The sequence below is a fragment of the Hemicordylus capensis genome, chromosome 6 (assembly GCF_027244095.1).
Source record: "Hemicordylus capensis ecotype Gifberg chromosome 6, rHemCap1.1.pri, whole genome shotgun sequence".
Lineage (NCBI taxonomy): Eukaryota > Metazoa > Chordata > Lepidosauria > Squamata > Cordylidae > Hemicordylus > Hemicordylus capensis.
The window spans coordinates 108,106,990-108,116,913 of NC_069662.1; the positions used below are offsets into that span (position 1 = coordinate 108,106,990).

The 9,924-nt window shown below is 44.6% G+C and overlaps 1 protein-coding gene across 2 annotated transcripts in view; it reads right to left on the reverse strand.

The window, feature by feature from the left end:
- LRRC3B (leucine rich repeat containing 3B) overlaps window positions 1-9,515 on the reverse strand; it is a 402,453-nt gene extending 392,938 nt beyond the window's left edge. The window contains exon 1 of one of the 2 annotated variants that reach the window (XM_053261534.1): window positions 9,434-9,515. The gene's annotated coding sequence lies outside the window, so the exon portion shown is untranslated. Of the gene's footprint in view, window positions 1-1,086; window positions 1,174-9,433 lie in introns of those variants that run through there. The other variant, XM_053261536.1, reaches the window with a different exon arrangement.
- Between the last annotated feature and the right edge of the window lie 409 nt (window positions 9,516-9,924).

A 9,924-nucleotide genomic window follows, 5' to 3' on the forward strand; every position in this document is an offset into this window, starting at 1 on the left:
AGACAAAGAAGAAGAAGAAAGCTGCCACTTTTGAAAATCTGCCCTGGAAACAAGAGCTATTTTAATGCTTAGCTTTTAAAAAAAATGGCTTTTACATATATTTCCCTGAGATTTGTTGAGAGGCTAAAGAACCTGAATTAACTACCTTCTGTTCTCCTTTGTAAGAAACTGGACTATCTTCAGATACTAGCTGCAGTTTCTTTTGCTGGCTTTCACTTTACTATAAGACATTTGAGAAGTTTGTTATACAGTATCTATTCACCTTCCTCTGACTATCAAATAGTAATATTATAAATGTTGCAGTTGATTTAGCTCTGTGACACAGGTATTCCATCGAAAAAGCTGTTCTGTTTTTTTTTAGTCAAAAAAAATCTATATACATAATCCAGAAACCAGCAGTGAGAGTTTGAGGGTGCCATGCACACAGCATAATACGATTATCTACCAGCTCCAAGTTACCTTGATCAACAGATAAGGCTATCCTTCATAGAACTGCAGGAGAAGTGACTGAGAAACTTCACTGAGTGATATTCGCTCTTCAAAACTTTTTAATGATACTCACTCTCCATAGCACATTCATATACAAAGAAGCGTTCCCCATGATGGGAGAAAGAATAACATGTACCAGAAATCATCTTCATCTGTTTCCACAAGCAACACTTACATTAGTTTCTGCATTTCCTGTGTCTTGGTTGTTTGATTTCAGGATAATGGATATTCTCATATAAATTAATGACACCAACAAGCAACTCACTCCAGATTAAGCAGCATTCCTAGCATCATTTATGGACAATGCCTTATTCAGGTTGTGGAACTGTCATTTCCTGCTCAATACTATTGTTTTTCCACATGCAGCTGTGCTAAAAGGCAGAGATGCAACCAATGGAATATAGAAAGATGACTAACCAATTATTATGGGGATCAATCCAGATATGCCTCCATTCAAAAACCCATTGCACATAGTAGTTTGATAAAGATATGCATTTGCCTGTGCACTAAAATGCCAATCTGAGAAAATATGCTGGCTATTCACATTACACTACCATTGTGTCTATTTCCACATGCAGATATATGCTGCTAATCTACCTCAGATTTCTTCTTTGCCTGTATATCCTGTGTGGGTTTTTCCATGTGAGGACAGCTGAGCAGTAGATCTGTTTGTTTTTCATGCCTAGTTGGATTCTGTCCTGAGTTAAACATATAAGGAAGAAAACTGCTGATCCAGGGTAACTGTGTGAAGGTCAAGTTAGATGTGCATTTTAAACATTTATTTTGAATGGCTATTCCTTCAGAAGCCTGGCTTTATGCTTCTCCCCATGTTGAAGGCATGCTCTGAAGGTGTTATACAGCAGCTTTGTCTATATAACAGTTTCCCATCCAGGATCCAGTCAGACCTTGGATGGGAAACCACAGCAAGATTCTATGTTCATGATCTTGTACACCCTGGAGGAATAGTAGGATCAAAATGTCATACTATATGCCACCCAATACTGTATTTACCCAAATAAAAAGAACCCTGAATTTAAGACAGCCCCCTTGAAAACAGAGGTGAAATAGAGGATATACCTATATTTATCTAAAAGGAAGAGGAGACTGAATTCAAGTTGACCCCCCAGTTTCTAACATCAAAGAATTGGGGGGGGGGGGCTAATCTTGGATTCAGGTAAATACAGTATATATGGCCCAGCTCACCCAATTCTATGTGGACTCAATATCATGCTATTCACTTTGAACTGGGACTTGATTTGGGATTAGTTACATCCTTAGAGAAAAAAAACATAGCAGGATATATAACAACATGGAAAATGTTCACACGATATGGGAGGTAGAGAGCTGTTTTCAAACACTACTGTTCCCCATCATCTCCGCTACATGGAGTACCACTGTGCAGAAACAGTTTTGATCATCACATTCAAATTCCAAAAAGATTGCTCTACTGCAAACAACATAAATGAAAAGGCCGATGTCCTAATGAAGTGCTTTGTCAGGGCTCAGCCATGGGCAGGGGCAGCTAAGCAGTACAGAGTTCAGCAGGAACAGAGGAGCCAGACAACCCGATGGGACTTGGGGATCAAACGTAACCAGAGATGGGGGACATGCCCAAGGTCAAGCCAAGCAGACATTCAGGAATCAACGTTGAATTGACAGCCGGATGTCAAGCCGAATAGACAGATAAGTGAAGTAAGGAAGAGCAAACAAGCCACTAACAAGGCAACCTTGATACTAAGGCAAGGCCTGCTTCAGACAGGAAGTGTTTTAGTCTCTTCCTGCTACAGGTGGAGTCAGTGGTTGATCCATGGGCACGGCCTGGCCAGACCTAAAAGCCTGCTGCAGTGCAATAAGGTGCCACAAGGGGCAGAAACATGCAGAATCTTAAGGAGAACATGACATGCTTTGAGGCTTTTAGCCAGTCACATTCAACATGCTTGTTCGAAAAGGGTTATTTATTTATTTATTATTGTCAAATTTTTATACTGCCTTTCATTAAAATAATCTCAAGGTGGTTTAGAAAACATTTAAAAACCAATATAAAACCATTAAAACTACACAATAAGAATTAAAATGGAATATAAAAATACAAATCTAATTAAAAGTTTAAAAAAACATGTACAATATAACCATAAGATACAAAGCAGCAGCAAACAAAAGTAAAGTTGTGCCCTCGAGTCAGTGTTGACTCCTGGTGACCACAGAGCCATGCGGTTTTCTTTGGTTGAATACAGACTCATTCATAAGCCTGGGTAAAAAGCTAAGATTTTACTTGCTTTCTAAAACTGTGATGGAGACTGGGGAGCGGAGGCCCACCAGGAGAGCATTCCAAAGTATAGGGGCAATGACTGAGAGGGCCCTGTCCCACATTCACAACAGGCAAGCCTCCCTCATTGTCAGCACATGGAGCAGGGCCCCTCTGATGACCGTGTCAAGTGGGCAGAAACCGTTGGGAGCAAGCAGTCCCTTGCGTATCCAGGGCCCAAACCATTAAGGGCTTTAAAGGTCAAAACCCAGAAATAGATAGGCAGCCATTGCAGCTCTTTCAAAATGGGAGTGATATGGTCCCAGTGGGCAGCTCCGGATAACATCCTAGCTGCCGCATTTTGCACTTGTTGCAGTTTCCAAATATTCTTCAAGGACAGCTCCACATACAGTAGAGCGTGTTACAGTAATACAGCCATGATGTGACTAAGGCGTGGGCAACAGTGGCCAGATCTGCCTTCTTGAGAAAGCAACGCAGCTGGCACACTACCCAAAGCTGTGCAAAGGCACCCCTGATCACCATCTCCACCTGAGCTTCCAAAAGCAGAGCCAAGTCCAGCATTACCCCCAAGCTGTTCACTTGCTCCTTCAAGTGGAGTGCAACCCCATCCAGAACCAGTAGAATCTCCTCATCTTGATTGGCTCTCCTAGTGACCAACAGTACCTCCATTTTGCCTGGACTCAATCTCAAACTGAATTGGATATTAGCCCACATCCAACCCATGACTACCTCCAGACCCTGATTCAGGACATCCACTGCATTCCTAGAATCAGGTGGCAAGGAGAGATAGAGCTAAGTGTCATCTACATATAGCTGACAACAAAGTCCAAGTCCCTGGATGACCTCTCCCACTGGTTTCATATAGGAAAAGACCAAACCCTGCGGGACCCCACAGGCCAAAGCCCACGGAACCAAATTGTAGTCTTCCTGCAGGACCTTCCAAACTCTTCCCTCAAGAAAGGATTGAAGCCACTCCAAAGCAGTGCCTCCAATCAAGAGGCAGTCCAGAAGGATACCATGGTCGATGGTATCAAACGCTGCTGAGAGGTTCAGCAGAAACAACAGGAATGCACTCCCCCTGTCAAGCTCCCAGCTTAGGTCATCCATTACAGCAATCAAGGCAGTTTCAGCCTAGGGATGTACACGGAACCAGCAGGGGCCGGTTATAAGGCAAGGGTGACTCTAAGGATGGGTGAGGGTGCACTTTCCCCCCGCAACGTTTTCCCAGCCAGCGCTCTCTGTAAAGGTCCAGTGGGACAGCAACATATCTCCCTCCCGGCTGCCCCATCCTCTCCTCGGACCAGAAGTAGCCCGTGCACATGTTGGCACATGTGCGCGAGCGCATTGTGTGCACACAAGAGCACACTGTGCAAACACATGTGGGCTACTTCCGATAACAGGAGAAGACAGGGTGACAGGGACGTACTCTGCCACCCCACTGGACCGTTTTTACAGAGAGCGCTGGCAGGGGAAACACAGTGAGAGGAGAGTGCACCCTCCCCCACCCTTAAAGTTATCCCCCTGCCTTTGAACCAGCTGATCGGCCAGGTGTTCAAACCTTTTCAAAGGCCCATAAAAGGGCCTCCAAACAGGTTCATGCACATCCCTATTTCAGTCCTATATCCAGGACAGAATCCAGATTTAAAAGGATCTAGATAATCTGTATCATCCAAAACCCTTTGTAGCACTTTATCACCTTGCCCAAGAAGGGAAGGTTAGAAACTAGTCTATAGTTGTCTAGGTTAGACGAACCAAGTGAGGGCTTTTTAAAAATAATGGTCTTACCATCGCCTCCTTGAGGCATGGTGGTAGCTTGTCCTCCCTTAATGAGGCATTGATTACAGCCTCCAACCATCTTCCTGTACCCTCCCTGGCAGTTTTTATTAGCCACAAAGGGCAAGGGTCAAGAGTGCAAAATGTTGCCTGCACACTGCCCAGAATCTTGTCCACATCCTCAGGCTGTATTAACCAAAAAGTATTTAACATAATAAGACCAGATGGTACCTGCCCTGAGCCATTTTTGGAGAGGTGGTATATAAAGAAAAATAAATAAATAAATACCATACCATACCATACCATACCATACCATACCATACCATACCATACCATACCCGAGGCACATCTGCTGGAACTACCAAAACCCTGGCGCATCAGCACGGATGCGAGTGACTTTATCTGAAAAGTGACATGCAAACTGATCACAACAGGCTGTAGATGGTTCCTCCCCCATTACCTGGGGGGATGTGTGGAGCAATAACTTTGCTACACAGATCAGCTCTATTGGTCTGCACTGAGCAGATGCAATGGAGGCAGAGAAAAAGTGTTTCTTCGCCACCCCCACAGCCATGGAGTAGTCCCTAAAATGGGTTCTAGCCCATGTTCTGTCAGATTCATTATGACTCTTCCTCCAGCATTATTCCAGCCTTCATCCAAGTTGTTTCATTACCCTAAGCTCCAAAGAAAACCAGGAAGCAGAATGGGTTCCACCAAGCCAGAGAGAGCATTTAGGAGTGACTGTGCCTATAGCCCGGGCTGTCTCCATGTTCCAGAGATTCAGCAGAGCCTCGACAAAGTCGCCAGCTCTGGACACTGGAAATTCCCGAGGACTGTCTGGAAACCGAGCAGATCCATAAGCCTCTGGTGGCAGACCATTTTAATTGGTCCACCACCCTTGCAGAGAGTAGATGAAGCAGTCAAACTAAACCCCACCAGATTATGATCTGTCCATGACAAGGGAGTTATCTCAAACTCCCCCACCTCCAGATCATTTATTCCCTGGTCAGCAAAAACCAGATCCAGAGTGTGTCCTTCCAGGTGGGTAGAGCCTGATACCAGCTGAGATAGGCCTATGGTTTCCATGGAGGCCATGAAATTCTGAGCTGCTCCTACATGGGGGCCCTCAGTGTGGACATTGAAGTCCCCCAAGACTATAAGCTTGGAGGAACCCAAAGCCACCTCCAAGACCACTTCTCCAGGTCAGATAGGGAGACTGAAGTGCAACCGGGTGGTTGGTACACCGGCATCCCCAGCCCATCTCGGAGGCCCACCCTCAAGGACAAACCTCAACATTCTGAGATTGCCTGACCGGGCACCTGGAAAGGGGAAGGGTCTCGTGAGTACTGCAACCCCCCACCTCCCCGACTCTCCAGGCAGGGTTGTTGCAGGATCAAGAAACCTGAAGGACAAAGCTGAGAAAGACCAACCGCACCCAGCTCATCCAGTCATCATAGACAGCAGACCATTTCCATAATGGGGCTTCCCTGGAATTGAGTCCTATGTGGGAACCCTTCCACATCATCTGCAATATGTATGGAATATGGTATCCATGGGGCCTCTGCAATGGCAGGGATCTTGAAGGGACACAGACCTCAGACAACTCCAGGGAAAGGGGGTCAGATTGCTGCTAGCTCCAAGCAGGATTGCTGTGTACAACAGCATAATAACATGGATATTTCCCCAGCAGCTGCTTCGAGCTGACTGCTCATTTTTATAGCAGCTACCCAGTTACAGTAGATTGATCCCATCCCTTCCCTAAGGAAGACTCTCTTGTTTAAAGGGGCTTGCTTTCTAAGCACTGGCTCCAGCAGCATGGGGGAACCACTACTTAAGAGTGCAAGAACTGTTCTAAGCTTGAAATGAGGCAGGGTCACATCCTCAGGTTGTGGTAGAGGGGCGGGCTGGCGGGGGGGGAGAGATAAGATGGCATGGGGTCACCTAGGATCTGAGTCAGAGAGTCCCACCCTGTCTCATTTTCTGAACTGTCCACCTTGTCTCCCAATTCAGAGGGTCCCAGATCTTGGGACATGATGTATGGTTCATTAGTGGTAGGAAAAATATACTCTGCATATGCTGAAAGGGGCATTTCTGGTCACATGTTCCGAGGCTGTGATTGGAAAAAGTATTCCAGGCTCAGTCCTAATAAGATCCGCCTCAAAGACTTCCCTGTGTTCATGGCCAGTGATGGTTTTTATCTGCATCCAAAGAATAACACCCGCTCTTAAAAGAACGGTTACAATGCATTGGTATAATGAAATGACCAATTTGGGATGAAACAGTTTAACAGAACTCACTCGACTGTGATTTATTGAGTTGCTAGGGTTTTGCATCTAACTTGCATGCATAGTTTAAACAGTATTTTTCATTTTCGAGTTCAGTTGACATTTTCAGGTGTATGACATTCATCTACAAAAACTGGCATGTGGCTGTTTTCTCTGCTTGTGGTTCCTGTGCATTCCAGAGCCAAAAGCAACGCTGTACCCCAGGTGTTTGTTTCTTGACTTCCTCTGACTTATACAATATTACTCCAAAGATGTGAAGTGCATAAAATTCAGCCTGTTCCCCAGGTCCCCCTGCACGTTCAGTTCTACTCCAAATCTTATACAATGCCCAGCCTTTCCAAAGTAATCCTTTTCTGTTTGTTTTGCTTGATACATTTTTAAAGGAAATTAATCAAAGGAGAATGGTAATGTGTTTAATCTATTGCAAATTGCAATAAAGAAAAAAAATCTTTTTAGCCTGAATGTGACAGTTTTCTTATATAAGTCGACTTTGTTGAAGCCAGCACTTAATCCTCCTGTACCCTCCAAAAATATGATAATACAGGCTTTGAGAATGAAAAGACAACTTCTCATGCCAGAATGGAGCTATTATTATGCTCTATTTATTCTACAGTGCATAATGAGATGAGCAGGAACCAATTAACAAGATCAATACCATGCTAAAATAACAGAAGATTACTGCAGCAATTCAAGCAAGAGGAATGCTTCCCTTTGTGACAAATACCACCTCCCTTGTCTAAACATCCTGAATATATAAGTTGGGCAATATTTGCATTCTCTTCATTTATTTGGGTTTCTTAAAACAAACCAGTAACAAATTGTTGAGATTATTCCCTAATCTTTCATCCTGGAATTAAAGTATCAGATTAAAATCATAATATAATAACTGGAACAAAAGCACAGTAACTGCACCATTTGGTGACTCAGGAGCCCATAGGGAGGCTACAAGACCATCAGCAGTGCTCCCCATCTACACTTATTTAAGCCCACAAATATACTCCAGAGGCATGAACACAAGGTGCATGAACACAACCTGCTTTATAGTGAGTCAGGGCTCATGTGCAAAGGGGCAGTTTGGATGAACCACACCCCCATGCAATTATGGAACAGAGCCATCATACTTGGGGGGTCTGGGGACTTTCGGCTCATGGAGCACTTGCTTCCTTATCAGATGGGGCGGGGCCAGCTAATGAAGTATCATCTGAACCAGTCTATAATTAACTTGTGGAATTCACTGCCACAGGGTGTGGTGATAACCACTGGCTTAGATGGCTTTAAAAGGGGATTGAACCAAGTCCTAGAAAATAGGCCTACTAATGGCATTTAGCCATGAGAGCTAAAATGGAGCCTCCACGTAGAGAGGGAATATGCCTCTGAATACCAGGTGTTGGGGACAAAGAACATGGAAAGGCTGTTGTTTCCATGCCCATGTGCCAGTTTCTTAGAGACTTCTGACTGGCCATGTTGGAAACAGGATGCTGGACAGAAGTGGACTTTTTGGTCTGATGATCCAGCAAGGCATTTCTTGTGTCCTTATGTCCTCTGCCCCATAATAATCTTGTAGGCCAATTTTTCCACTAACAATGGCTATACTGGGCTATTACGGATAGTCAGAGACACTGGCCTTTCATGTATGGCAAGTATGTCATCTTGTTGGTATCAGCCAAGCGCTGTGAAGTCTCCCTCAGCCCTGGGAGCATGCACTCCCCACCTCCCATCCCCACGCAAGAACTTCCTTTCACAGTTAGGATATGCCAAGATTGGTCATGACATCCAAACCCACCAATCTTGGCATATTCTTCTAACCTATTTGCTTCGGAAAACCTGAGCCCTCAAATCCACTTGGTCTTCTGATGCAAATAGGTTAGAATATGCTGAGACAAGTGGTGGGTTTAGATGTCACGACCAATCTTGGCAAATCCTAACTGAGATTTACCTGGCATGCTGACAGGGTTTATTATTTAATTAAACAGGGGATCTCTGGTAGATTGTCTTGCTGCCACTAAGCATTCCTGTATTAACAGAGATTACCATGGACTGGAATCAGAACACTAAAAATTCCAGTATTCTCTCTTCACTTTACTAGCAGGCAAATATTTAAAAAATGTGGTTCCACTTATATATGTTTAAGTGAGGAAATAGCAGGCTTCACAGTCCTTTTGAGGCCGTGTGCACTAGAGGCTTCCCCTCCCCCTCCTCCCAGAGTCAGTCAAATACTCTAAGAGGGCTTGTGAAACAGAGAAAAACAATTTATTAATTTTCTACAGAAAAACTAGTCCATCTTAAGCTTCAGCATATTGGTTGCAAACAGAATTAGCTTAATGGTTACAAGAGCTTTTCAAAACGCCCAGATGTTCTCAGGTGGCACTTAAAGTCAGCAGTTACTAGGCTAGGCTTAAAGGTAGTTAGTTACCAGAAGCAGATACTTGGGTATACAAAGCAACACACACAAAGGGAAATAACTTCTAACGCAAGTCTTCCTAAAACATTTTCTTCTAAGCTAAGCTTCTCACGCCATATGCCCTGGCTTCCTACCCTTGGTCCTCACCAGGACTTAGGTGAGACCAACTCTTTGCAAACTCTGACCACCACCCCATCCCCCGGGACTTGCAAAACTCACCCTGCGAGGACTTGGCAAGACTCCATAGTCCCATCCTCCCCTGGGCACACCTTCTTCTTCCCAGAAGTCCCCTCAGGAGCCCTTTAGACCCACCCAACTGGTTAACTGATTGGGTGTCCAGTCTGTCAATCAAGGTCAACTGCTTTTTCCAGTTAACTCTATCAGTGCTGGCTGGCTGCCCACTACAGTCACTCACATGGGGATGGAAGGAGGAGTGCACACTTCCCAAGCTAAGGGAGGCTGCATGGAGCCTGGTTGCTACCAAAATTCCATGCAACGTCTGGAGCTGCCCTATATAATTTGTTCAATATTTAGAATCAGATCAGAACTATACCACAAGCAGTGCCACTTGCAGAAGGGCTTTTTATGGTTGTGGTGCTCTGCAAGGTTCTGTTACCACTGATAGAAGAGGAACCACCCAAATGAATGTTGTGCAAGTTCTGTTTGCACATATATGTGCTTGGGCAATGAGGTGCAAGATGTGCCCCATT